Source organism: Mastigoproctus giganteus, chromosome 7, assembly GCF_048544385.1.
Source record: "Mastigoproctus giganteus isolate SK-2022 chromosome 7, ASM4854438v1, whole genome shotgun sequence".
Taxonomy (NCBI): domain Eukaryota; kingdom Metazoa; phylum Arthropoda; class Arachnida; order Uropygi; family Thelyphonidae; genus Mastigoproctus; species Mastigoproctus giganteus.
Window position 1 is genome coordinate 146,284,010 of NC_143581.1, and position 27,397 is coordinate 146,311,406.

The following is a 27,397-nucleotide window of genomic DNA, read 5'->3' on the forward strand; positions in this document are numbered from 1 at the left end:
AAAAAATGTTTATGCGTAGCTAACATCTGCTAGAAACTCCAACAAGTCGAAAGGAATTTTCAAGACATTTACAACTTTAATTTCGAAAAATTGCCGCTTCAAAAAATTTAAAACTTGGCTGCCTGTGTCATCCATAACTAAATTCATTAATGTCGCTTTGTTGAAACGCTCGCATCGACTTTTCGGCTTATTTGATCCGAACTGCACTAACGATGCGGAATGCATCCGTAATATTCTCTATCGGATGGTGCTAATTTTGCTCCAGGTTTACGAACCAACTTCCTTTTATCGGCAACAGTAAGTTATGGCCACCAGAGCGAATGTGCTTTGATCAAAGAGTGAAGATTATAATTGTATCTTATGGGGAAAATGCAACTTTCACTTCTTTGTATCTCGATGCGTGGTTGAAACATATTCATCGAAAAGTATTCTAACTCAAAATTACGTCACCAATCTCCTCGTGCGGTACTTCATATTTATCCCCTCCCCATCATTCATAAAACCCCAAAATTCTTAAAAGAAAATTAGTTGGAAATCACTGCTTAAAAAATCCCATGCAGGGGATAGATGTTGGGGTGGGATTTCTTTTGTGCTGTGACGTTGAGGCACGAGGGAAGGATAAATTGTGTGATCGGGAGCTGTCATCCTTTTCTAAGGTAATGTCTTTTTTTTTATGTCGGGGAACTATCAGATTATGGGTGTTTAATGAGAAAAAATAGAATGCCATGTACATAGGGGTGTATAGATTACTGCTCCCGGACACAACCAGGCTGATTCATACGGCATCAGAAAGGCTGAAGCCAATTCTTCTGTAGAGGAAAGAAAAAGATGAGTATTTTACAAGCAGAATGATAAATGCGATGTATTAAGATATCTTGATTTATTATTTGAGCTGATTGTTCCTCCTCGTGTGTTGACCCATGCTCCAAAAAGAGAAATAAATTATAATAAAAAATTAAAGTGGATGAGGGGGGAAAAAATCGATGAATCTCCTTAAATTCAGTTAGAAGAATAAATTTATTATTAAATCGGTTTATTTAATCAATAAATATGGTCAAAAAATAATAATAAATAAATAACGTCATCTGTAACTAATGTTGTATATTTGTGTGCATTTTATCACGGACCATTCACTCCGATACGTGTGTCCAATCCTCAACTTCAACATATTGGCAAATACGTATAACTCTTTTCTTCTTATAATTGGTTTTAATTATTTCTGTGTGATTTTATACACAAAGTATCTGCAATCAGCAGATACTTTGTGTGTAGAAAATGACAGAGTCTGGACAGTGAACATTAACTAATAATGTAGTTTGCCAAATTTAAATTAAGGTTCTTCTAAATTAATTATAGCGAAATTAGCCAGCTGTAATGAAAAATGCCAGTGAACAATCGCTCTCCCTTTATCCCTCAGTATATTAATGCAGTCTTCCATTAGTAATTAGCCAGAGGCGCATTTGCGCTACCCCAGAGTCATTCTATGGGAGAATGCGGTGTCCTGGTAACTTCTAAATGCTTCATCGTGCATTTTTGTGAAGGCTGTGTGATATCGGAAATTGTTTTAAGGAGTTCCCAACATTTCTTCCACATAGAAGAGTCTTCGAAATGTAGTTTTTTGCAAGAATTCTGAAATTAAAAGAAGAGATGATTAAGAAAATGTTTAAGGACTTGCAAGAGTGTATCATCCACACCTGTATTACCAAAAATGATCTGTAAATCTCTTTCAAACGTATAGATTTTAGGTCAACGATGTTCACCTAAAAAAAAAATAATAATAATTGACTTTCGCATAATCTGATAATCAGAGCAGCCAATTCATATTTCACCACTTATAGAAGTCCAATATCTCGATTTCATAATTGAAAAATGAAACCGTATCCATAATACACATAATAAAAATTAATCATCCATCAGCGATATTTCTCAATGATATTAATACGCTTAGTTTATTACTACCACTAAAATAATCATGTCTGTTTATTGTATTTTATGTTGAAAATGCGTTGAAATCACTTCAAGTATAACAGTAGCACTTTGGTAACCTTTGCATTGTATCTTCAAAACGGATACTGCTGTTTCAGCTTGCGCGATTCTTTTTTTTACAATCTCTTTCTCATCTATATCTATCATCCATGTTTTTCTTTCACATTCTCAGCCTGTCAGAGTAGTCGCGGATCCTCAGACCCGTTAGGTGTTCTGTATTCTGTCGGTTTTACAGGGGCGTTTAACTCCTTTCCGAGATAGCGGTGGAAATGATCTTCCCCCCCTGGAAGGTCATGTGTGACATTATCAGGTCATGCAGGACGCCTTCAGGAACTCCAAGAGAACGTAACTAGTTACTCAGGAAGGACGGTAATTGGACGCTGGTAAATTGACTTCGTATCACTTCCCGTCAGCCAGTTGGGAGGAGGATATAGAGCTGCCATCCGTGTCATAGGTAGGAGGGGCGTTAGTTGCTGTCAGACCTCTGTCTTCCGATGGTCGATTTCCTGCGGAAGCGTAAACGCTCTTTCCCTTTCGTTTCTTCCACTGTTCCATCTGTCTATCTATATCAATCTGCACCGCCAACCTTTCCTCCCTATCTGTGATTTACTGTATCAAGTTTTATCAGTTGCTCTATTTCCATATACAGCGATTGGGCTCACACGCGCGCCCATGTTTACAAATATAAATCTTTTTTTGCTTTTTTTACTAGATGATGTTAATCGGACAAACAAAAAAGTTTAGAGACCACAGAAAGCACGACATATTAATGGCAGCTTACAAACAAAGGTTTATATTAGAAATAGCGATATATATGTTAAAAAAAATAAATAACATAAAATGCAAAAAGTACCGAGGAACCACTATTTGTTACTGAACCCAAGGATTATCCTTTTCTTCTATACTGAGCTCTAACTTTCATTTCCCCTCCCCCCAACCCGTCTCAAGATGAATGTCCTGAAACTTTGCCAGTTGTACTCTCTGTCTGCTGACTCCTCTAAACATGTTCTCGGCAGAAAAATCCATTCCCATAAGATAGTAGAGGACGTAATAAACAATAACGTTATTTATCATAAGTATCCTGCGGTTTTCAGACTCATCAGCAACTTATACCATATTGCGTCATTGTGCGCTATGGCTGTACAATCTCTGTGTTCATGGACGGATATGCTGCATGTTGTGCAGGTTCAAACACACGGAATAAAGTCATGGGGGATATCCTGTTCCCTCTGCCTAAGATCGGATAACTACAGCATCGATTGAACGATCCTTTAGAAATTCCTCCAGTCATGAACGGGACTCGAACCAAGACCTCTCCAAACGAGCGATAAGTGGCGAAATCACTATACCCTCATGGAAGACGTGGGGTGTGCTAAGAACCAAAGCAACTAAGCCTATGAGGCGTCGATATAATGTCTATAATAGCGTGTACTTTTCGGGTCGGTTTGTTTGTTTGTTTGATGGATGGACAAAATTGTCCAGTTTTCAAGGGATAAAACCATGTAATCTTCGCCCGAGACAGACTAACTCAGCCACGTTGTGAAAAAAAAAGTAAATAAAATAGACGGATAAAAGTTCTTCCTGTTGTGACAGGATTCGAATCCAGCCCTCTTCTGCATGGTATGGAAGGACGGCGATCGCAACCACTGTGCTGACAGCGAGGGCCATATATTCTACGAATATTTCACCAAAATATGAACCACCATGTCTAACTGGAGTTAGAGAGCATAGCAATGTCTGATTTCAAATCCACATTCTTAATTATTTTCACCACGAAGAAGCTCCAGTGGAAAACATTGTCATTCTGATAAAGACAGCGCCCTTCCGGACTGAACTGTAATGAACCCATCGGCCGCCATTACTAGAATTAATGAGACCGCTCGTAACTGCTCTCATTAGTTATAGGCCTCCCTAAGAAATGCCAGTCATCTCCAGGATTGTATCCAATGTTCCGAGCCACAATTCCGATGTTCCAGGTACCGTTAATCGCAATCTTACATTAACGGCTGTCATTATCTTCTTTATGGACCGAAGCTTCTCCATAAAAGTGTTTAACATAGAGGTCCCCGACACGGATGATGCTGTACCTTTGCAATAGAAGAGCGTCTCGTGAAACTACTGGACGTCTGGGTTAATGGCTGACGTATAGTTTCTTTCCAGTACTTTCCACGATCTAATCTGAGGTTATTCAAATGGATTCAGACCATGTTTTAGCATCAGCGGCACCTTTTAACGTTCGTGTCATCTACGATATCGGTGTTGTATGTTACAAAATAAAAGCCAGAGAGAGAGAGAGGGATCCATTAGCATCCCTATAATATATTTCCAAGTTATTACTATCATGTTTACATCTTTTACATGTTGCATTACTTATAAAGAAGACTGAGTTTCGCAAAACGACCGGACATAAATGCATGTTGTATAAATCTCCTTCTAGTTTGAGTTACTTTACTGGATATTTTCTCCTTATAGCCTTTGTGTTTCTGTTTGTGACCGTAAACAATCGTAGTTGTTTGCCAGATGAATACATTACGAGTTTTGTCTAATAGAAGTAAGCATACAGAATAGCAAAACGAGTTTTAACTACCGGAATTAAACTTTCGTCACTATGAGTTAGAACATGGATAGATTTCAGGCTTATACTCAGCTAGTATCGTGTTATTAACGAGAAGACTTCTCCATCATGGTTGAATATTTCGAAACCAGGTGTTATCTTTTCAAAATATTCAACCATTATGGTAAAGACGTTGAAGTTCCAGAATACCGTCCTCTGCAATACTGAATGATTCTGAAGGTATTTTGTTCATTGTGAATTTGTACCCGAGGATCATACAATAAATGCATATATTATTATTGTATCAGGGTTTATTTGCTAACTGGAATCCTTTGCAGACCAGTGCTCCTGCACAGTGGGGTGTGCAAAAGACGCTAATTTCATATCAGACATCCATCTGTGTGGAGATGTTGGACATTGTTTCTGATTTTTGTCCTTGCTTGCTAATATCACCTTACCAGGTCTAGGCTACTGGACAGCATTTCTTCAGTACTTGATAGTATTTCGTAGTTAAAGTAGATAACGATTTCATCTTTCGAGTGTAAGGTTAATGAGTACATCCCATTCCATCGGCCACATTTTATAAATCCTTTCCAACTGAAAATTACCGTACAGTGTATAGCTAACAATTCGTTCTGATTTCTAGTTTAATACAACGGACGAGGTTTACCGGGATCATATGTCACAGAATAAAGCTGAAAAGCAAATTTTATCCTGGTACACACCTTGCACCATATATTGATTAACATAGTAAGTGATTTCCACATTCAGTCCGGTATGGGCAAGAATTTAGCCGCCAATTTGAAATCAAAAGAGGTGTGAGGACATTTGTATATCGCTGTTTCCATATAGCTTCAAGTGAATTAGAGGCATCTCTAAAATGTGGATAACTAAGTTCATCCGTGTCCAAGGATTACATTCCAGCTCAAGGCTGTAATCGATGTTAGCTTGACTTCAACCACATCAGCCTTGCTATCGAACTCTGGTAACAGTGTGCAACAGGGTTGTGACGTTTGTATGGCAAATAATGGTAATCGTGCCCCTTGTTAGGATGTTATACTTCTGTTTCACTGGGTCCAACGAAATCCACTTTTCCCCTTTTCCTTCTTTTGAAGTAAACTCAGCAAACAGGAATTTACAGTAGAAAAGACAAAAGTCTTTTCATATATCTAAAAATGATCTACAAATGTTTCGCCATTTTTATTATTGATTGTTGATATATTTTAAGCATGTATATATTAGTTTTTAAAGATGTCGGGATTCCCCTGAAAGTTCTGATTTATCAAAGGATTACCAGCCGAAACCGGTTGAGAGACTCTGCTTTACATCGAGGCTAGAAAGGCATGGAATGTATTTATTTATTTTTAAGTGTTCATTCCTTTAATATTTCGAACCGGTTCACTTTTCTCACTACATGTACGAAATCTCCCTGATTGTATCAGACAGCCTTACAATTGTCATTACAATAATTCTGTTTTATTGTGTTCAGTGAACGAAGTCCCTGTTAGATTTATCACTCTGCTTAGTTCTATTTCTCGGCCTATTCCTTTACATCATCTCCTCTTTCATCCGGGTGAGCAGCACTATTCTCGTAGACACAAAGGGGCATAGAGGTGATGGTAGGAGATATGAAGAAAGCGAAGACACGCGCTGGATATCATGCACCGACTACCAACGAGGCCTTCTTGGCACCGTGACAATGTATTGAGAATCCTTAATCTTGAGTGCAGCTTTCTTGGCTTCTATTTCAAAGGAATACAGTTCGAAAAATTCCTTCCGTATTTGAAGCCGCCCTAGGGTTGTACTAATAGATGAAGGAGAAGGCCGTGCTGTAATAAATTGTGTTCAAAACAACAGAGCAGATATCCATATTTGCGGAGAAAGAGGAAGTTTCTCTTCCTCCTTCTCTCTTTGTCTGCGTGCTTGCGCACTTAGCGTTTTTGTGTGGATTCTGCTGAGCTTAACAATTTTGAACTCTTGACGGTCTTGCTACGAACGCTAGAATTCAGAGCGCGAAGGCGTGTATAGAATGGAACAGGAAAGTACACTGCTAATCAGGCCGAATGGATGCACGATGGTACTATCTAATAAACAAGATTCCTCATTAATTATAAATCCCGCTTTGGCAATTGTTTGTCATCGAACTAGACTAAGGAATCGAATCAGTAATCAGAACTGAATGAGACCACCAATCATCGGAATCTCCAATCACACTAAAAACAATGGAATTCACTGATTATCTTATAGACAATGGCCCAGAGCGTGCAAAGATACTTGGGGGCCCGGATTCAAAAGGGGTTAATGGGCCTTTATTTATGTTGTTGGCTCCCTCGATCGGGGCCCCTGGTGCGGCGCATCCAGTGCACCCCCATTTGCACGGCCCATCAATGTAAGCATCCATTAAACAGTGGAAAAAGCGATGAATGGGAAGTTCATTTTTTATTTTTGTAAATCCAGAAGGAAGCATTGGTACTGTAAGTCGTCCAATATTTCTAGCCTAACAGTGTGTTCTTATTTTGAAGCAGTTTTTTAGCTGACGAATCCCTAATACTTACTGGTAGATAGCAGCTGTTAACCTTCCCTTAAACTAAGAAATCGGAGGAAGAGTCAAAAAATGACTTTAAAGCTATTTTCAGGGACTCTTCCGATAGTGTTCACAACATTCTTCAGCAACCACATTTGAAATAAGAAGAGAATTTGAACTCTTCCTAGATATAAATAAGGATAAGGAATTGTGCGTGTTCCTTCGCCAAATACTTAGCCGGTGCTTGGGCTATCTCTGTAGGCCATAAATCTGGCTGACTTTGTTGTCGCCAAGTGACATACTTCAGCTCCTTTAATGGCTCTGATTCCAACTGTCCTTTTATCTTTTTTTCCCTAAATCTCCGTCAAGCTTCCGTTAGCTGCAGAAGTCGCCAAACTATCTTTGTTTTTCTTATCGAAAGTAACGTTTCTTTCAGAATGAGTGTAAATACTTATACGGTCGTTTTCCTAGAGAATTCGCGCTCAATACTATTTATTTTCTCGCTGTTCGACCTGTGGCTGTGTTGCTCCACTTATTGCATTTCTTTTTACGTAATCAAGGAGCGAATGTGTTTTGAAAAATTATATATATTTCAGAAAAAAAGTAATGAAATACGATGTATAATTGCAATCCTTTATCCTGTCAATAATGTCTCTTTCTGGAGAAAAATAGTGGAAAAAGAATGTCTTAAATTATTGACAATGCTAATAAATAAAAATTGGTTTACGCTGTTTAGTTTCTATCACAGAAAAATGCTTGAATAAATAAAATAACAATGAATAAATATAAATAAATGTTAAAAATAAATAAAGTATAAAAGTGTTTTGTTTGTTTTAGTGGTGTTTGCACTGAAAACGGTTAAAATTAAAACCATTAAATGAAAATAACCTTTACGAACATAAATAGAGCAAATATCATTGTTATAATTGCAAAAAATATTGTAGATCTGTGCTTTGCTTTTCTGTCGATTTTTTTGTTCTGTCCACTAGCTCATACACTCATTGACCGCCAATTGTTTTCCTTCGTGTTTATCTGGATTGTGATGAACCCTTTCAAGACGGCAACGCAACTATGCAAAAATTGTACCCGAACGATTCAAGAAACATTCCCATGATTTCCAACATGGCCGCTTAAATCTCCTGATCTGATTGAGAATGTCTGGGATATATTGGCAAAGGCAGTTCTCCTTCACAGTTCCCTGCCAACCACAATACAGCAGCTGACAAATATCTTGATGGAAGAATAGTCAAATCTGGAGTTAGACTACCTCAGACACCTAGTGGAATCCGTTCCACTAGGTGTGTGAGGGTTTATGGGTTTAAATTCGAGAAAAGTGGTCTTAGAATTGAATAAAGGTTTCTTATTTTTTGGACAGTGAGCCTACATTTTCTTTGTTAATGCGATTCTGGTTCTACCAGTTTTCCGAATTATACAGAAAGAGATGGACTATAATTATATGCCAAATATACCATACAAATACTGTTGCAATTAAATTCTCTCCAGCTTTTGACTGCTGTTGTGTGCATTTACTTCTTGCCAAGTCAAGTTTTAGTCATGTAATAAAGATCAAATAATAAATATAAAAGATATAAAGAGTTGTTTCCGACGCAAGTTAGGAACAAATTGTCTTTCTTTCGTTGTTTGTAAAAGGGAAATTATTTTTGGTTAAAGCAATTTTTCAAGATAAAGGAATGAAACTATCATGTGTATATTGCAAGAAAATTAGTGTTTTTGTTTCTAAGATAATACCTCAATCGTTAAGTATGATTGAGATTGAGATTGAACTTTTCTTGCAGTGTCTCAACCAAGCAGGGTTGAGACACTGCAAGAAAAAATCAGTTCCCAATCTATGGTCCCAACTGATTCGTAATGGGTTCTCGTATAATTCTTTATGAAATTCAGAAAATAAAAAGAAATAAAATAATTAAAATATTATAACAAAATTAAATCGTAAGATGAGTTACAACGTCATAAAGACAGTACTTTTGATAAATATTTTAGAATGTAAATAATGTAATGTTAGACGGGACATCGGATCACGAATGTTTGTGAAATAAGAATTATGAGTCGCATCCTAAAAATGTTTGGAATTGCAAGATTATATCTTTATAGTTACAGACACCAAACCCTTTAGGATCGAAATTGGAATTACAAATGAATAATCTGCAGACTCTAAAGGTTAAAAATTAGTAGGCAGCAGCTGATGAACAGAACTATTCCCAGTGAATGTTTACTTTGGCATTTTATTGGAAATTGCTTCGATTCTACTTCATATAGACTGACCAAAATCGGCATAACCAAACTTCGTGAGTCTGATATAATTAGAAATTCCTTGGATTTTGTTTACTTTGTATCAGTATCATTTCTCTGTAATATCTACTGCATAATGGCACATTAGGAAGTCTTCTCCATCCATACTGAAATGTTACCGTTATGTTATTGATACTACAATTGCAATTAAAGCAGCAAATATCTGCCGTTGGCCGAAACTTAAATCGCTAAATTAAAACGAAACAACGTTCGTCGTTGAGTCTTATTCTTCGCATGTCTCTATCATCTACTGAGACACTCTTTTAATGAAGTCTCAAAACTCAAATTATGTTGTCACAGACGAGGTATTACGCTCTGCTACTCATCATTTGCATTCGACTGGTGGTTTTTGGTCTTACAAAGGTTTAATATCTTCCTTACGAGTACACTCTACTCGTCCTATTTGAGTGATATATTAGCAACTACCCTTCCAAATACTTATAATAGCAGCAGTATTAATTAATAACCAATTCGAGATTTATTCAGAATGTGTTAAACATCTTAAACTGTTTGTGGAATCATTTGTTGAGATGTAGAATGAAAGCTACTGTGATTTTATGTAGTTTCAAATCAAAGATATTTAAGTAATTATAATTGGTAATGTCGTTGAAAATAACAAACTCCAGCATGTGTGATCATGCGCACAAGTTGGTCTGATGAGTTGTTTAAAATAAGTGCCATAGCAACTAATGTCATGAGGCATCTGTATAAAGTGTCTTTAAATTGAGGATGAAAAACTGGTTTTTCGGAAACATCTCGTTACGCTTGCTTGAAACCGACTAACTTGGTCACAGGTTGGTTCGAATACTGAAAGAACAACAGTGGATTTCCTTTTTTCAATTTCAACACCCAAAAAGGTTCTTTGACCTTTCCCCTACGACTTACGGTTGTTAGACATATAGCTTCGCCGCAGTGGATTCTTCACTGCGGGGAAGCTATATACCTCACTAATCTGCTTTTGGGAGTTTACTTTTCCGGTGGAGTAAATAAGGGACGTCATATCCAATCGCGTACACTCCATCCTAAATTTGGAATCACGTTTTATTTTTCTTAATTTTCAAAGTTTTTATTAAAATAGGACCACCTTGTTTACCAATTTTTATTAAAATATTTTCTGTTATGTATAAAAATCAAAAAAAAAAACTTAAATAATATTTAAGAAATAAGAACTTTCTAGATATTCGAGAATAATCCAGAAAGGTGCAGAAGACTCCTGAACGTAGAAGAGCTTTGAAGAAGATTTCTGAAAGTTGTAGCTGATTCTAGAATATTCTAGAAAGTGGGAATATAGTTTCATTGTTATAGAAGATTGTAGACGATTCTAGGGTGTTTTGTAATATTATAAATTGAGAAGGAAGAGATGCAGCTTATACAATCGTTATTCAGAAAGAGTGTTTGGTTCAAGTTTTGTGTGTTTCGTGGTAAACATAGCAAGAAATAAGGAACCGAGAGAAAAAGAAGTGCTATTATAACTCTGTATAAAGAAAGTTATTTCATGAGAGGTATTGGCAAAAACCTATATCTTTCATTTTAAGGAGTACGAACTCCTATTCGACGATTCAAGGAGACTGGAGGTTTAAAGACAAACTACAATCAGGATGATCTGGCGTAACAAGAACAAGATAAGACCATAACACTGATTTCTAAACGCGGTTAACAATGTACTGCACCTGAAATCCTAGCTGAGTTCAATTAAAGAAGCTCTTTTGTCTACAACCAATATAAAACTTCTTCTTAAACAAACAGGGCTTCGTGGTGTAGCGGTACAAAAACCGTTATTAAAACCGACACACAAGAGTTCATAGTGTAAAATTGTAAATCCACCAGCAAAACAGTTCCGTGTTAAAGCAGTGAAGATCGCTCATTTAATAAAACATGTTATTTACGTGATTGTACCGGTGGTGTCGACAATCATTTTCACTTGAAATTGTTTGGGATTCTTAACCACAAATTCAGGAACCCATTTCAGGATCTTTTAAATAACGTGGAACAGGATATTCTTATCTTTTTTAACCTCATCATACAAATGTCCTGTTGGATTGAGGTATTGAAATTGTGCTGGCCAAGGAAGTCAGAGGGAGTTACTATCATGTTCTGAACCCACTCCTACAAAATGCAAGGGCAGTAGCATAAAACATTTGTCTCGATGGAAATTACCATCGGGGTAGAGTTCATGAGTTATCACGTTGGAATGCAGCTAGTCCGTGAAGATGTTTCAGTAGAGTTTATCATTCGGATTCTTTACCACGAGTATCGGGTCCTGGTGTTTCCTAAAAATATCACACACCATAGCACCAACTAGCAGTGTCTGAACCTTGTTTGGTTGAGAAACTGCACGTTGTCTCAACCAAAATATCCATTAAAATCATTGTTTTTCAAGAACCAAAAGTGACAGAAATAAAATAAAAAAATTTAAATAATTTATTATGATAATTTTATATTAAAACGGATTATATTAAATTATCATTTTCGGCTAGATTACAATAAAGCTTTAATTATGGATAACATATGTAGGCTATAGAGTTTTTGGAATGACTCATGTTGCGTTCACCGTATCCTTTTCCTGTGGGAAATGTCGTGAACAAGCCACCAGGAAGCCTACTTTTCCGTTTCGAAGAACCCAGTCAATCAAAATGTCAGAAGTAGTTTGATTGGCATCCCTTGGATGCCAATCAAACTACATTTTGATTGACTGGGTCAATGAAACTTCTGCCGATGAAACTGTCAGTCAAAGACATTTAGAGAAACGACAGCGAATTAAAAAAATAACGCTTTGTAACGTTAAAATTATCTGAATAATATTACAAATTTCTCACATATGTAGTGAGAGAAAGAGAGGATCAACTTGCAGTACTAAAATATTCTGATATTTATCTTTCGCAGGAATCGTTCAACGTTGGCTCGCACTGAATCCGTCTTCTCACCTTTAAAGCAGGAAGGGCGTTTAAAAAAGCACGGAACTGCGGTAAGAATATTTCTCTTTATGTGCATATACCTCATTCAAAAAAAGCCACCGAAACATTTGCTCCAAATAGACAAAGAGTGAACACTCGTGTCACGGTGGAGTCGCTCTCTCATTTCCCACAGAGAAACATTACGATGAACCTCACACTATCAGTAAGTTAAAGGGAAATTCAGAACATCGTATTTATCTCGCGCGATGGGTGGCTCAACAGAATGATTCAAACAACACCGTGGATTGCTGTTTGTGTGCTTAATACTGAACGTTACGTTTATTGAACAAATCTTGTACAATCAGCCCTTTTTACCTTCAAAGAAAATCACAAGGTGCCGAAAAATGTACAAAAATAGCGGGTTATCTAATCTCATATTTACTATCAGAGATTTTTTTGGGAAAAAAGTAATAAATTACACACACTATAAGTATGTGAATTCAGTAATGGTTTTATGGTACAAATATTGGTAGCATCATTGTACTTCAAGAATACGGCATTGAAAACTCGATGTATTTCTTACAGGTAGGAAAATAAAATCTCAAATTACTATTGAAAATTTGGAAAAATGATGAAACTGCGACAGCTGTCCGTGTTTCCAATTTTTTCAGTTTCATTCAGAATTTCCCATTAAAAGATTCTATCAACAGTATGTAGAGGAATATTCTGTAGTATTCTTATAACTCTAATAATTAACAAAAAACTTTAAAGATACTCAATAACCACATTGATAAATAAAAAGTCACATATGTTAATGCCTAGCGCTAAACAAAAATACAAAAACGCGAATATTTTGAAGTACTAATTTTATTTATACTTCAAAATGTAATCGCGTTTTGAGACAGTGTAATGCTTATACTTTATAACAAACATTTATTTTACCTTTGAACCTTGAAGAGCAGTGTCAATGGACACTGCTCTTCAAGTTTACAGAGATGTCAGTGGACAGTGTTCAAGTTTACAGACGATACAAAGGTTGGCAGGATTGTTAATGACAGTAATGGCAGTGTGCTACTGCAACAGTATCTAGGAAAGTTGGTCAGATGGGCTGTGAAGTGGAAACTGAAGTTTAACATTGACAAATGCAAAGTACTGCATAAGAGTAGAAGTAACCCCAGAGAAACGTACCAACTATGCGGTACTACACTCAGGGAAGTGGAGAATGAAAAAGACCTGGGGGTAATTGTGCAGTCAGATATTAAGTTTTCTGAGTAGTGCAGACAGGCTGCCGGAGCAGATCGTGGGGTATTGCCAATGATATACAGGAATTTTGCTAGCAGGGACAGGGAGGTGATTATCCCTTTGTATAAGGCAATGGTCAGGCTACGCCTTAAATACTGCGTACAGGTCTGGAGGGCTTATTTTTGGAAGGACGTAGAGTTGCTAGAACGAGTATAGAGAAGGGCAACAAGATTGGTGAGGGGAACAATGGGTCCTCTTACCAAGAAAGGCTTAAGTTCTGCAAATTGCAGCGTCTGGAGACTAGGCACCTGCGAAGTGATCTGATTGATCCTTGAAGTGTAGCCTTGAAGCCTTGAATCGATTGAGCAGACTCAATTCTGATGAGATTCTGCTTCTTGCTCAGATTACGAACCTGAGGAGACATAAATTCAAATTGAGGAAAGACAGTTATAGAATAGATATACGAAAATTTGCCTTTTGCCAGTGGGTGGTTGATTGCTGAAACAAACTTCCATCTGTCGTTGTTAAAGTTGATAGTTTTTTTTGGCTGATGCTGTAGTATAAACTTGCTTTCTTGCATCATGTGCCTCTACTAATGCTAGAGTCCCATCAGGAGGGAGGTGAAACTAGAGAATTCAACTTCAGCAGTCCCCAGTTATCGGTGATTTCGACTTAGAGGCTGCAACCTTGGTTATCATCACTTATATCACAATAATAAACTAATTGCATGAAAATCCGTTGACTAATGATTATCAGTTCAATGAGTACTAGGTAGAGTATTTAGCTTGCCTATATACAAATTAAGATTGATAATGTTTCAAGAAAGTAGCAAGCTTGGAGCACACGAAAATTCTAGCTTTATTTTTATCTCGATTCAATTTCAGGCTTTGATTAACATCGTAAACCATGAGCTGAGACTGACGACTAACTCGGCACTCAGTGAAATCCAATAATTTCCAAAAAAAAAAAGGTCTGTCAAGGACAGTTTGGATTTAGCATACTAAAAAAGCCTTTAACTGCTTTTACCCAGAGAAAAACAATAATATTTCTTGTTCCTTAGAGATAGACTTAGAATAAGGACTTCACTAAGTTTTGACTGCCTCAAAGATCAACTAGTCTCCATGTGCTGAGATGATACATAGCTCACTTACGTCCAAAGTGAAATTTGTAGATTGTAGGACATTTAGAGCTGGCTAATCTTCAATGCCCTTTTTCTTTCCATGTATTCAAATATCTGCGAAATAAATAAATAAACGTAGTTGCATCTTCTTGTTTTGTTAATAACCAGTCTTTCGTATATTTTTGGAATGTTCATATATAGCTTTAGTGGCTGGAACAAAAAAAAAAAGAAAAGAAAGAGTGTTTTACTGTTTCATCGTCGATTTTATCAGCTTTTCTGACCTCCTACAGTAATAGCGTGCAATCGTTATTAAGTCTAGAATGGAGAGATGTTCATCCAGTAGCGATAGCGAAGGGCGAGGCAGCTAAGCGCCTCTATAAAAACTAAATTTATATTCATTTTCTTGCAACACAAGCGCGGACGACGTTAAAAACAATCAGTTAAGAGCCGGAATTTAATTTTGCTCTTCCACTGGCTTCTTTAATCGATTTTCCACAGATGGCTTTAAATACAAAATAAAGCAAAACTTGAAAGAAGAAGAGAACAAAGAAGAAAACAAAGATTAATAAAAATACCACAAAAAGTGCGAAATTATTTTGAAGAAACCATGATCTTATGATAAAGGGTTTTTTTTTTTATTCGTGTGCCAGTGCGTTCTTCGTTCACATTATCTGTGATATACTTATCCCCATTGGCGATAATAAGTTAGGTAAACGCCATCTAAGAAAATTGGAAACTAATAAAAAAATTAAATGGCTCCCCATTATGAAGCCAAGTTCCTTCTGAACAGAATTCAAGTCATTGTTCGCGGTTAAAAAATTCGAAAGGCAACCTGAGTTCGATACGAAGAACTCATTGAAGTCTTTTTCACGCGAGCTTATTACCTGGTTTCAAATAAAACGAAGATTTTACAAAAACTTTCCCCTTCCTCCTTTTCACTGGGAAAACAGACAAACCGACATTAGAACACACTTGACTAGCATGGTACACTGATGTATCTTAGACCAGGTTCCTCAGTACTAATTCAATACGATTATTTTTAATTATTCTGTAAGCGCACTTTATTCTTCAATATCCCTAGACTGTCGCAGATAACGATCTACAAGTCTGGGTTTTGCATGTCACGAGTTCAGTCCTTGGAAGCTGACATCCTTCTCGGATTAAATGCGCTTGTCTGGAAAAACCACGAAGACACATAAAGCGAAGTCGTTTATCATAGAAAATCAATTAACCTCTGAGGGAATTGTTGTAGTCTGTTTCCATGAGAACTAAACATGCTAATTTTAATGGCGACTGTAACTATTATTAGCACTCATTCACTGTTAACCGTCCTGTAACATTCACATATAGTCTGAAGTGAATTCTCCAGATTTCGTTCTGTGTTCCAGGCATCATTACCAATTCCAATTGTACTCTCTTTAAATATTTCAGGACTTCGGTTAACTTTGGTCACTATGGTTTCAGTGTTGTATGTCCTTAGTGGATACCGATGAATCAGTCCACCTTGACCTTTTAAAGCAACTGGAATGCCCAACACTTGCAGAATCACAATTTAACGAGAACTCAGAAGTTACTAATCATAAGTTACATTCCAGATAATCGGCTGCAACTCCTTAAGCTCTTTTTAAATTCTACGAATGTGATTCAAAACACCTTTCTTGTTTTCGCAGCATCTCTCGCGCACTTACCGATATGGTGCAACCTTCGGGCTGACTTCGTCGAAATCGGGCGTTCTAAATGATCCACAGAATTAAGACGAAGCTCGCCGCCCTTAGTTGGAAAAGGCATGTGCCCAAGATGCGCTTTCTCCGAAGAGAAAGAGCGACAAGTAGGACGATAGAGGGAGCTGCGAGAATCAGAAGAACAACAACAAAAAAAAAACCATTAGTAATAGACCATTCGTCTAAGTCATGGCTTTACACAATGCGTGACGTCTCCTAGGTGGCCGGGCGTCACGTGCAACGACGAAAGTTTACGTTTAAAAAAAAATTGTTTATACGTCAGAAAGGCAGGTCGGTCACTTCGCAAAGGTTAGAGTCGTCGACGAGCCCTCCCATTTACAACCAGTGATTCAATCCCATGACTCATGCCGTACGTATTAGTGTCGCTTCACTAAACACGGAAACGCCTGATCTCCTACGTTTTTTAACCTTTTCGCCGGAGACTGCCTGTCGCTTGAGAGCGACCTTGGAGACTAGCCGAGTCGGCATGAAGTTGGTCAACGGACAGTAAGCCATGACACAGCCAGTCCGTAGTTACTTACTGATGATCTAGCGTTGCACACATACGTACGGCGGAAGTAATAAGTAGCTGGATTCCGTACACAGTTCACTCCCTTGGAAACCCGGCTGCATGGTGACACAGAGCGTCTCTGCTGCATAGCGATGTGACCGACAACCTTGTTGGGATCGCCGAGTAGCCATGAGTCGTAGTGATTCAATTCCTATCCAATTTTATCCGGATGTTTCTCTGGCCGGGCACCAAAATCACACGTAAGTTGCTGTGCATCTTTTTGCCTTTAAGTCTGATGAAATACCTACTCCTTTTTAAATAATTTCTCTTTCTCTCCTTCTCCCCTTTTATATCCTTCAGATTTCATCTTAATTTGTAGCTAATTTATCTTTACCTCGCTATTTATTTCCACCTTTTGAGGTTCAGTTTCCATGATGATGGTAGGAATTTATATGGGCTTTTTTTGACACCATGATTGAGTTAGTCTATCTGTGATAAGAGTTGCATGGTTTGATCTTTCAGAGCCTCCGGTTTTTCATCCTGAAAAACAGACAATCCGATCACGGAATATATGACAGTTTTCATTCGGAATAAAGCCATAATTTTTACCTTTTTTTTTTTTTAGGTTTAGTAATGTATCTTCTCGAGAGTTGATAAAAATGATAATGGCACAAATCAAGAAAAACCAAAACCTCTTGATATTTTTAAGTTGTATACTGTGCCTTGCCCCATAACCTCTTCGAAAGCAGTCGACTGCAAACGTATGAATCCTTATAACACGGTCTTCTCATTTTGCTTCATCGTATTTCAGAAAATCCACCCTCCCCCAAGCATCCTTATATCCTAAAGGTGGTATATATTCAAAATGCAAAAACATATGTAAGGTAAATTTAGCATTTCTTTTTTTCTTTCCTTTCCAGTTTATGCTATAGTTCGCTAGTCCTGAATTTTGCATTTATAAAGTTCATCTTCCAATAAAGAATGAATCTTTTAAAACAAGATTTTCTCCCAAAATCCCAGTATGATATTTAAATACGAGTCTGTTGTAAATCTCAAAAGCTAAGCCACAATTTTCATTAAAATATGGTTTAATTACGGCTAACTGCTACCTAATCAGTAGAAGAGGAACCAATTGGGAGCGGGTGTGGCAGGCGTAAAAGTATAATAAAACTACAAATGAAATTCGAGTGGTGAATCAGTCGGTGTTTAAATTACCTCGTTCAAAATACACTTTTCGAAACCAGAATAAATTTTCCAAGGTCCAAGGCACCTCGCGCTTTATCCGAAAGCAGAGCCATTGAGTTCTCCAATCGATGAATTATTTCATAAACCCATTTATGTAACTTAAGCCGATCGCACGATGTAAGATGTTCAAGACGTACCTGTAAACATTTGTATCCGTCTTGCCCATAATAGTTATCGATCTGATCCTTTTATAGTATCGGGAGTTGGGGTTGCAACAACTTGGGAGGAAGCTTGCTAATACCGATTGCCACCGAAGATCTTTTCAGTCGGTTGTCAACGGCTACATTACTTGTGAGAGATTGCATTGACTCGCTGCACAGAGAATTGCTGTCGGTTTAATTTCAAATTCCAGCACCCTTATTGGAATGAATAAGTTGTCGGAGAATGATGCATGACGTAATGATTGTTTGCGTTAACCCATTGCTAATGAAGGCTCAACTCGATATCCTTTCTGATGCACAATCGGGATTTCCACTTTTGAATGAGATCACCATCATTATTATCTAACATAAATTCGTGTTACGCTTAATTTATTTCTTAATGAAAGGATAAAAGACTTTATTGACTTTCAACGTAATCTGAAAAGACAATGGTTTTAAAGCAATTGAAGAAACGGTATTTTCAACTATTGTTCTGTCCTTTTCTTTTACTCCCTTTGGAGTATGAATGATAAGACATCTGACTTCCTTTTATGGAGACATAAGTATCGAAAGAAAGGAAGGAAAGGTCAAGGAAGAACACTTGCCTCCCTGGATTATTGAAAACATTACCTTTTATGGGATGAAGTCTATATGCGACAATCACATTCCTGACGGCTGTCATTTGCTGACAGTTCACTTCACGGACAAATGCCCATTGTACAATTTGCCCGTTGCACATTTTACTTCTTGGTTGCTTATTTGTAATCCCGTCGGGCAATCGTATCGTTGGGAATGTGGGAACCACATTGAACCCATTTTGTTATGTTACAGTCATACATTTTTGCAATATTTCAAAGAGATGCTAACTTTCAAAACTTAGTGTTCCCTTCCTCTACAAACTTTATCTTCCCGTAAAAAAATTGCGAGGAGCGATCCTTAAGAAAATGTCTTTATCGAATGCTGAATTGATGTATATGAAGACTCTTAAGAACGCCAGCTGTAAGCATCGATAAAATTCTAACTGAAAATAACATAAACTTTTTTTACATAACTTACATATGCGTTATCTCTGTAAGATGTAGATCTTACAAATATAATAGAAATATCTAATTAGCTAGAATAAATCCAGGAAGGGCGATGGAAAGGGAGTATTAAGTTAAAAGTGGTAAGTATTAAGATTGGATATTTAGTTTTAATGTAAATAAGGTTAAAGTTTGAAGAAACACTGGATTTGGGGATGGAAAAGCTATAAACGTACGGTATAAATGGAAACAAGTAATTTCGAACAACATAAGAGAGCTAACAGGGCCAGCAGCCAGGAGGGGGTATCATCTGCCAACAGGCGAGGAAAGGGTTACTGAGGGCAAGAACAATAGGACCGTAAAATGGGATTACGAAGCGTCTCTTTTGATCTAAGCCACCGTTAGGAAGTAAACAGGAAATTAGTGGACGTCCAATGTTCGCGTCAAAAGAAAACGGCGCCAGGGTGGCTGATATTTTGGTAACTTGGCCATATTTAGCAGAGAAGGTGTGAACACGAAAATTAGTGTTTCGGAGGCGACCAGCAAACATGAATAGGTCATACTGCCGTGTGAAAAAAAAATAAGAAATTTCTAGTGATGGGCTGGTTTGTGCGCTATGGAGACAGCTGTGGTGAGATGTTTTAGCAAATAGAAAGGAATGAAAAATTAAACAGAGTATGGGGGAGGCGTTCCAAACTTGAGGGAAAAAGAAACGTTCGGAGAGAGTAATTGAGCAAGTGTCCACTCTGTATCTGACTTCTCTGTGGTCTAAGGGGAAAAGTCGTGAGTTTCGGGTTGACGTAGATTTTTTGGTGGTCAGAGTTCCCATCTCGTGGTAGCAAGATGAAGAAGAAAAAGGAAGAAAAAAAAGCGCAAGAAAGAAAGCCTTGTCTGGCATCGGAAGGCAGTGATAGGCCGTGAAGGTGGTGGTTAAGTTTAGAGATAAGTGAGCCAAGAAGAGAAAGAAAGTCTGGATAGGGGTAGTACTGTAAGGATATGTTAACCTATATCATTAAATTAGGACAGGTGCCAATACAAGATAACATACCAGATGAGGTTAAAGAGAAAGAAATTTTATTAATAGAGAAACCTCATGAGTAAAGAGGGATGACAACTAGACAGTAATTAAGATAGAATGAGGGATATAAACAAGTTTGTTTATAGTGAACATTACTGAGGTAAGAGGATACCAGTTGTAATACATTTCATGCGTTAAAGGCTAGAAACAAATATACAAAAAGAGTAATAAGAGTTGAAATGAGTTTTACTGATGTAAGGCGATAAAACTTGGTAATGTAAGAGAATGATTGAGTAATCATCGAGGATTCATATTAAGTAAGATACAACTGATGTTAATAATTTGTAAATTGAGAATAGTTGATGAGAGAGAGAGAGATAGTATAGTGTACTGTAGTACGGTTCAAATATATGGAAATTGGTATGCTTGTATGTAATTATTTGTTTCTTTTATGTAAATGTTGTATATAATGGTCATCAAATATTTGTAATTTCTTTTGTAAAAAAATGTGTCTTTAATGTTCTGCTAACACCCGCTTTACACACCCTAGAATTTTCTGTGAATTGCAGTCAGATTTGCGTTTGTGGGGTGGGCTTGAGACTTCAGTAGGATGGAAGTCAAAATTAAATAAAATCAAACAAAAACAAATTAAAACAAAATAATCCCAACCACATCTCTTTGTGTTTCAATTAATCCTATTATTATATAAATAAAGATGATCTTTATTGTAAGGTACACGCATGTACCATAAATTTACAAAACCCTTCACGGCATCATGCCAGGGGTTATGTTCGTTTCTCGAAAGCAATATATCCGGAGAGAAAAACCAAAGGCCATTCTTTTGCTAGAAAAAATTGAACTGTGTGTTTAATTGCTGTAATGGTAAATAATAATCTGCCAGGAACTAAAACCGAGAGTCTAACTGCTAGCTTTCCAATTTGGTCAGAAACCAGTAAAGTAAGTTACCTCTAATAATACTAAACTGAGACAAAAAAACTTTCAGGAATTTGTAGATCAATATTAATAACTCAAGGTAATTCCTAAATCAATTTACGTGATTCATAAATCAATGCAAATGGATTCATGAATAAATCAATTTACAGGTCGTAAATCATTATTTAGCGATTATAAAAGTTGATTTATGATTCCGTGTTCATAACCCTTCTTCGGTTGAAATTATCAGTAATTTATTACGCGCCCGGAGACACGTGTTGGGGAGGTAAGCTGCGTCCAGGTCCCACTGCCTGTCCTGACGTAATAATCGCGGAATAATCAAGCTCATAATTGTGTAGATGTTTCTCTTCCCGTGATAACTTCAGGAAACGGAAATGGAGGTTGACAGAACAGGGACACCTTCCGGAAATAGGTCACTTCTAATATGCGTACCTGGGGTGGTATCTGATAGTGGTGACTTGTGACTTTCCAGCACGACACTTCTATAACCACCCAACCAACAATAATATTTTACTTTGCTGGCAACTGTTCTGCTACCCGCCCTGCTCATAATCTTCCCATAATGCGCGTGTCAAGCTCTGATCCCCCTCGCAGTCTCCGACTCTCGTCTCTTCCTTCATGTGTTACTGCCATTAATCATTCTTTTCCTTGCCTTTCTTTCGCCAGTTTTTCTTATTTCCTTTTTCTGTAGTCATCGCCAAAACTCCAGGAAGTTGATTATCTCTTGGCATCCTCAATATCTGTCTGAACCAGGTTGCTCTTCCGTGCGCTGCGTTCTCCGTGACATCCAATTCAAAATTTGTACGGTGGGGGTGCTCTCTCAGATATGTGCCAGGAAACTTCATTGAAACGTACGAATGCGCTTTGGAGAATTGGATAGCTCGATGCGTGCCATCGCTCAAACTGAATTTAGTTTCTGTCCATTTTGTAAAACATAGCAAAAATAAAATGAAATAAGAATCCATTTGAAAAAGAAAAAAATATATATCTTTTTAGAGGCTACGCCCAATATCCTGATTTTTGAAAAAAAAATTCTTAAATTCTAAAAAAAGACCCTCAGAATAAGGAACTTCTTAAATGTTTATGTGAATGGTCCTACACTGATGTAAGACATTTTGCGTGACCACGATGCTCAGAATTTTTTTCAATTCTGAACAAACGTACAATACTTACTGTTAAGTAAGAAAGTTCTAATAAAGACACTTTTCTACGTTAGGTATTTTAACGAGATCATAGGTAAGCAAAGGACAATTTTCAAAGACTCAAGCAATCCCAATAATTAGATAAAATTGTCTACGTTTCTGATTTCAAAATCGAAACACGTCTTCTGGCCTAGATTTTTGCGTTTGTAAGGAGTTATGCACTGAAAGGACAGAATTCATAAGATACCTGGTTCCCGGGCAACACGACGCTGTCACCCCTCTCGTGGACGAACCCACCGCTTGGCAGGCATATAGGTACACAGTATCACTGCATTCATCGACGGTAATTCGATGTCAGTATGGATAAATGTCGTGAGTTAACCGGAAGACCATTTGCATCCCTTCATAGTCATCGTGCACCCACAGGGCAATGGACTCTTCCAGCAGGACAATACGCCTCTCCACAGAGCCGTGGTAACTAGAATATGGTTCGAAGAACATTCCGCAGATTTTACCACCATGAAATGGCCTTCCCGTTCATGGGACATTAACGCCCTGGAGCATCTTTGGGATGCTGTGAAATGGTCCATTCGAGCTTTGGATCCTCCACCCAGGTATGCGACGAAATTATGAACAACGGTGCAGCAAGCATGGCTGGAAATACCTGTGGAACGCTTTCGTGAACTAGTGGACTCAATGCCTCGTGTCGCCGTGTGACTACCCTTATCCAGGCGAAAGGCGGGCCTACCCGTTACTAGGTAGGTATCCCATGATTTCTGTCCACTTAGTGTATGATTTGACCATGGAAAAACAAACTTCGCCACTGAAGAACCAGATGGGATTTCGATATTGAATCCAAACCAGATGTGCCAATTACATAGCAATAAACTAATTAAAATATCTCACATGGAAAAGTGTCCTTATTTCATCTTACATAGCAGTACTCTACATAGCGTGTTTCTCGAATTTAACTTATTGTTAAGCTCAGCAATTCTAACGTTTTACGATAATTCAGTGTTCTAAATTATTCCATTTAACAGTCGTATAAAGAAAGTGACAAAAGTTTCTGGATACCTGAGTATTTTTGTGCATTTTTTTCTCAACTGGGAAAATACTGGAGTCTCCATGTTAGGCCTAAGAAGTTAGTAAAAAGCTTGCGAAATCAGAAATAAAAAGAATATATTCGTAAATCATATATTTGCCATAAATTTAGGTCAAGTTTATCCTGCACGTTGAAATCACTTTTAATTAAATGTAAACTGTGATTCACCAAAGAATTGGACGTCCATCATTACATATGCACTAGTAGGAAATGGATTATGTATTATTTCTCCACCCCACCGAGGTGTAAACATGGGATAATCCAAAGGACAACACGATAATGAAACACCTCCATGATGTAAGTTAATTAATATAACGCAACTAGGATTTAATGACTTTCCAGGAATTTCTGTTTTCTTTTTATATAGTTTTCATTAATCCGTGAAAGCCTCATCAGACTACAGGCGATTTGTGATGTCTAGACGAAAGAATTTAATGTCATTCGTAATCGAAGCTCAGTGTCTGGGAATGCGGCTCAAAAGGCGTATACTTTCTGATAAAACTGCCACGGTCACCAGTTTATTACAGCTTTTTTTTTTTCATGATAGATTTACTCTTAGTTATGTTTAAAAATAAAGTGGAAATCCGATAAAATTAGGTTTAAAAAAATACATAGTAATTATAAAATTTCGCAACATGGAAGCTAGTCTTAATTCTTGAGTACTGCTACAGTCGTATAAAACTTTTTCGCATGATAATCCACAGTTTTATTGGCTAATAGTTACATAGGTGCACGTTCACTGCATGCTCATTGACTGATATTAGAAATTATGCAAATTTGACCATTCTGTTAACCAGATAATAAAAAATATTGAAGGAGTTGACCGTGTTTCTAGCCCAGTGACTGTTAAAAAAACGATGCTGCTTTTATATTCTGTATCTTGTAAACTCCTCTGACCTCATGGGTCCGTTGTGGGGTATAAATAGAAAATTAAATTTTTAAATAAATTTAACAATATTTTTTATGAATATTTTTCGTAAGTAGCCTTAATTAATCATCACACAAAAAATATAGACGGCTCTTTTCTCATCAACTATGCTTCCAGCATATTAAAGGTACCTTGGATACCTTTAATATGCTGGAACCACAACTTTACCACAACTAAATGGATCACGCATAGAAAGTAGATGATTACCAGAAACGTGGGTGATTGACTCACTGAATCGGAAACCATCCGAGTGTCACTAATCTTCCACGAGTTCCCATAGACTTCTTCAGTTCCCATGGGACTGAAGGCAATTACGATTTTCTAATTCTACAAGTATTTTTCTAGTCTGTGACATCTAAGGTACCTCTGACATAAGAAAATATTATTATCAAGCTATGAAAATGTGTGAAAGGTAATTAGATCTACCCAACTCTATCGTTGAATATGACCTTTATGTTACAACATTAAGTTATTTTTAATATTAAATTATATTATAATTAAATATGTTTTGAATTACTGTTAATTAAATATGGTTTGATGATTCTAAGAAAATAAGGATGACAGATGAACGATGACTTTCCTTCGTTCTCTTCTATCTATAAGCAGTCTTAGTGGTGTAGACTTTCGGTGTACCAATGCAGTGCATTGTCCTGTGGGCTAAAGACAGAATTCCACCATAGACAATTCTGTGTTGTGTGGTCGACCAATCTGCCTCGCAATTTCCATTGATTTTGCTGAAGAATGCGATGTTTGTTTTCATTAGCAGGTCTTAGAATTTAGTCATTTTGAGAATTTTGATCTTTAGAAGATGTATAACATGTTATTGACACATTCAAAAACTTGCTGGTTAAGTTTATGCCAAGATAATTACATTATACTATGACATTATAATTACATTGCATTATTTAAATAATTAAATTAATTTTTAATAATCAGTAAAACATTTTACGAACTTAAAATAACACAAAAAGGTTTTTATTATATTCATTTTTACCTTATTTATTTATTATAAGTTATAATTGTCTTGTTTCTTTTAATTCTTACATTCACACAATGAGAAACCCTTCATGAACTTTGTACCTGGGTCCGCGTTAGCTCATGCCACTCTCAGTTCGTTTTGTCCAAGTTGTGGCCATCAGAATCTGCTCACCCTTGTCTAGATAAATCATTCTCTGATGATACGTTTTTACAAAAATTATTTAAAATTAAAATATTTGTGAAATATTAAAATTTAATGATAATATTTGTTATTATTGGAAAGACCTAGACAGAAATTTGCATTCGATCTTTTTTTCAATATTTGGTGGTCTCAGTCCATCAAATGGATTCTAACTAAAACTCCTCTCAAAGTTCTCTCAACAAATACTCGACAGAATCTGCGTGTCTAAACCAGAAATCTCTGAATGCTATTTTGATGGCGTTAATCGATTTTAAATAGCAATTAGAGATTCGATTCTTTGCTTCTAGTAATAATTTCACAATTAATGATATTGTTGTTATTAACTTGAGAATAAGCGATTGGCGTGTATACGTTACATTTTGTTCTAGAATTAAAATATGATCAAGTTTGGTTAAAACTATAAGAAGTAAAATCAGAAAAGTACCCAAGTTCTGCTTGTTTTATTTGCGCTAAACAGAGATTTGCACGAACACAAATCTGTTTTTATTAAACTAATAGAAGACATCTTTTTAAAAAAAGAGTAGCAAATGCTCCATGGCAGCATGTATGTAAATGACTCGCTGCACTGGAAATCAATAGCACGTTGGAGAAGTGGTTTGCTTTTGCTGATTGAATAACTGGTGACATTATTTTTGCCTGTTTTTTTTTTCTTTTCTTTTTTTTTCGCCACTAGTGTGCTTGACTAGTTCAGAAGGAGAAATTAAAATAACGTGAGAGCTCAAGTTCTTCCTACACGAATCATTCAAATACGATTAAATGAGTCCGTCTTAAACGAAGTGCAAACACTGCACGGGGTTGCATGCCTTAAAGCAGAGAGTCATGAATTATGAACGCTAACCCCACCTCTTTCCTCACATTAATGTGGGGGCGGGGAATAATCGGTCATGTTATCTGACATTGATCGTTTTCCATTAACAAAATGAATATTTATACCCCCGCATATAACAGCAATGTAAACGTGCAGAAGGGCTGGTTAACTTCCTCACCTCGTTAATTGTACGCTTTTCAATTATGTGAATAGCGACGGGAAATACTGAGCCTGCAGTTATCAAAAAAAGACTATTTCAGGTCACGCTGCTACCAGTTTCTGAGTTGTGATATTTTTCTTCAGAGCAATATTGTTCATCTTCTGAATATTGAGAATGTGAATAAAATGTACGTATAATTAAATGCAATCTATACTAATATATCTATGCAATCTATACTATCTATACTATACTAATTAAATGCAATCTATACTAACAAATATCCTATATACCAAGCATGTCAAACTGATGGTCTCCCGAGGGCCATATGGGTCACATTTGTGTTGTCATGAGGGCCGCACACGACAACTAATTGAAGTCATTTAATAAAAATTATTGCAGAATATTTTATTACTTAAACTTAGAAACATACAATGTGCATACAAATGGTTTAGCGGCTAGCCACATTCATGAATGCGAAGTAATGAAGTAGTTTAACAAAAAAAAAAGAAATTTTAAACGGCAACATAGACTTGTATGCAACAGCAACAAATACATTGTACAAAAATTACAACAGTTCAAAATGAACATTTATTTACGACCATTTTTAGTGTTTTGTCCTGTGGGGGGGTGGTTGTTAGTGGAAGATTCTGGGGGGATAATTATTTTAATTATTTTTTTTTTATTTCTTTAATCATAAATCACGTTATCTTCCTGACCCACCTCTTTTAACTTTGTATTCCTTAATTAAATTTCCCCCTTAATTTACCACCCTCCACGTTAACACCTGACTTGTATACTGCACAGAAGATCACAGATTCTGGGGGAATAATAGTTCG

At 36.8% G+C, this 27,397-nt stretch overlaps 1 protein-coding gene across 2 annotated transcripts in view; it reads left to right on the top strand.

The window, feature by feature from the left end:
• The first annotated feature begins 12,255 nt into the window (after positions 1-12,255).
• Positions 12,256-27,397, top strand: part of Sema1a (semaphorin 1a) — a 699,485-nt gene continuing 684,343 nt past the window's right edge. The window contains exon 1 of one of the 2 annotated variants that reach the window (XM_090377935.1): positions 12,256-12,339. The gene's annotated coding sequence lies outside the window, so the exon portion shown is untranslated. Of the gene's footprint in view, positions 12,340-16,933; positions 17,123-27,397 lie in introns of those variants that run through there. The other variant, XM_090377936.1, reaches the window with a different exon arrangement.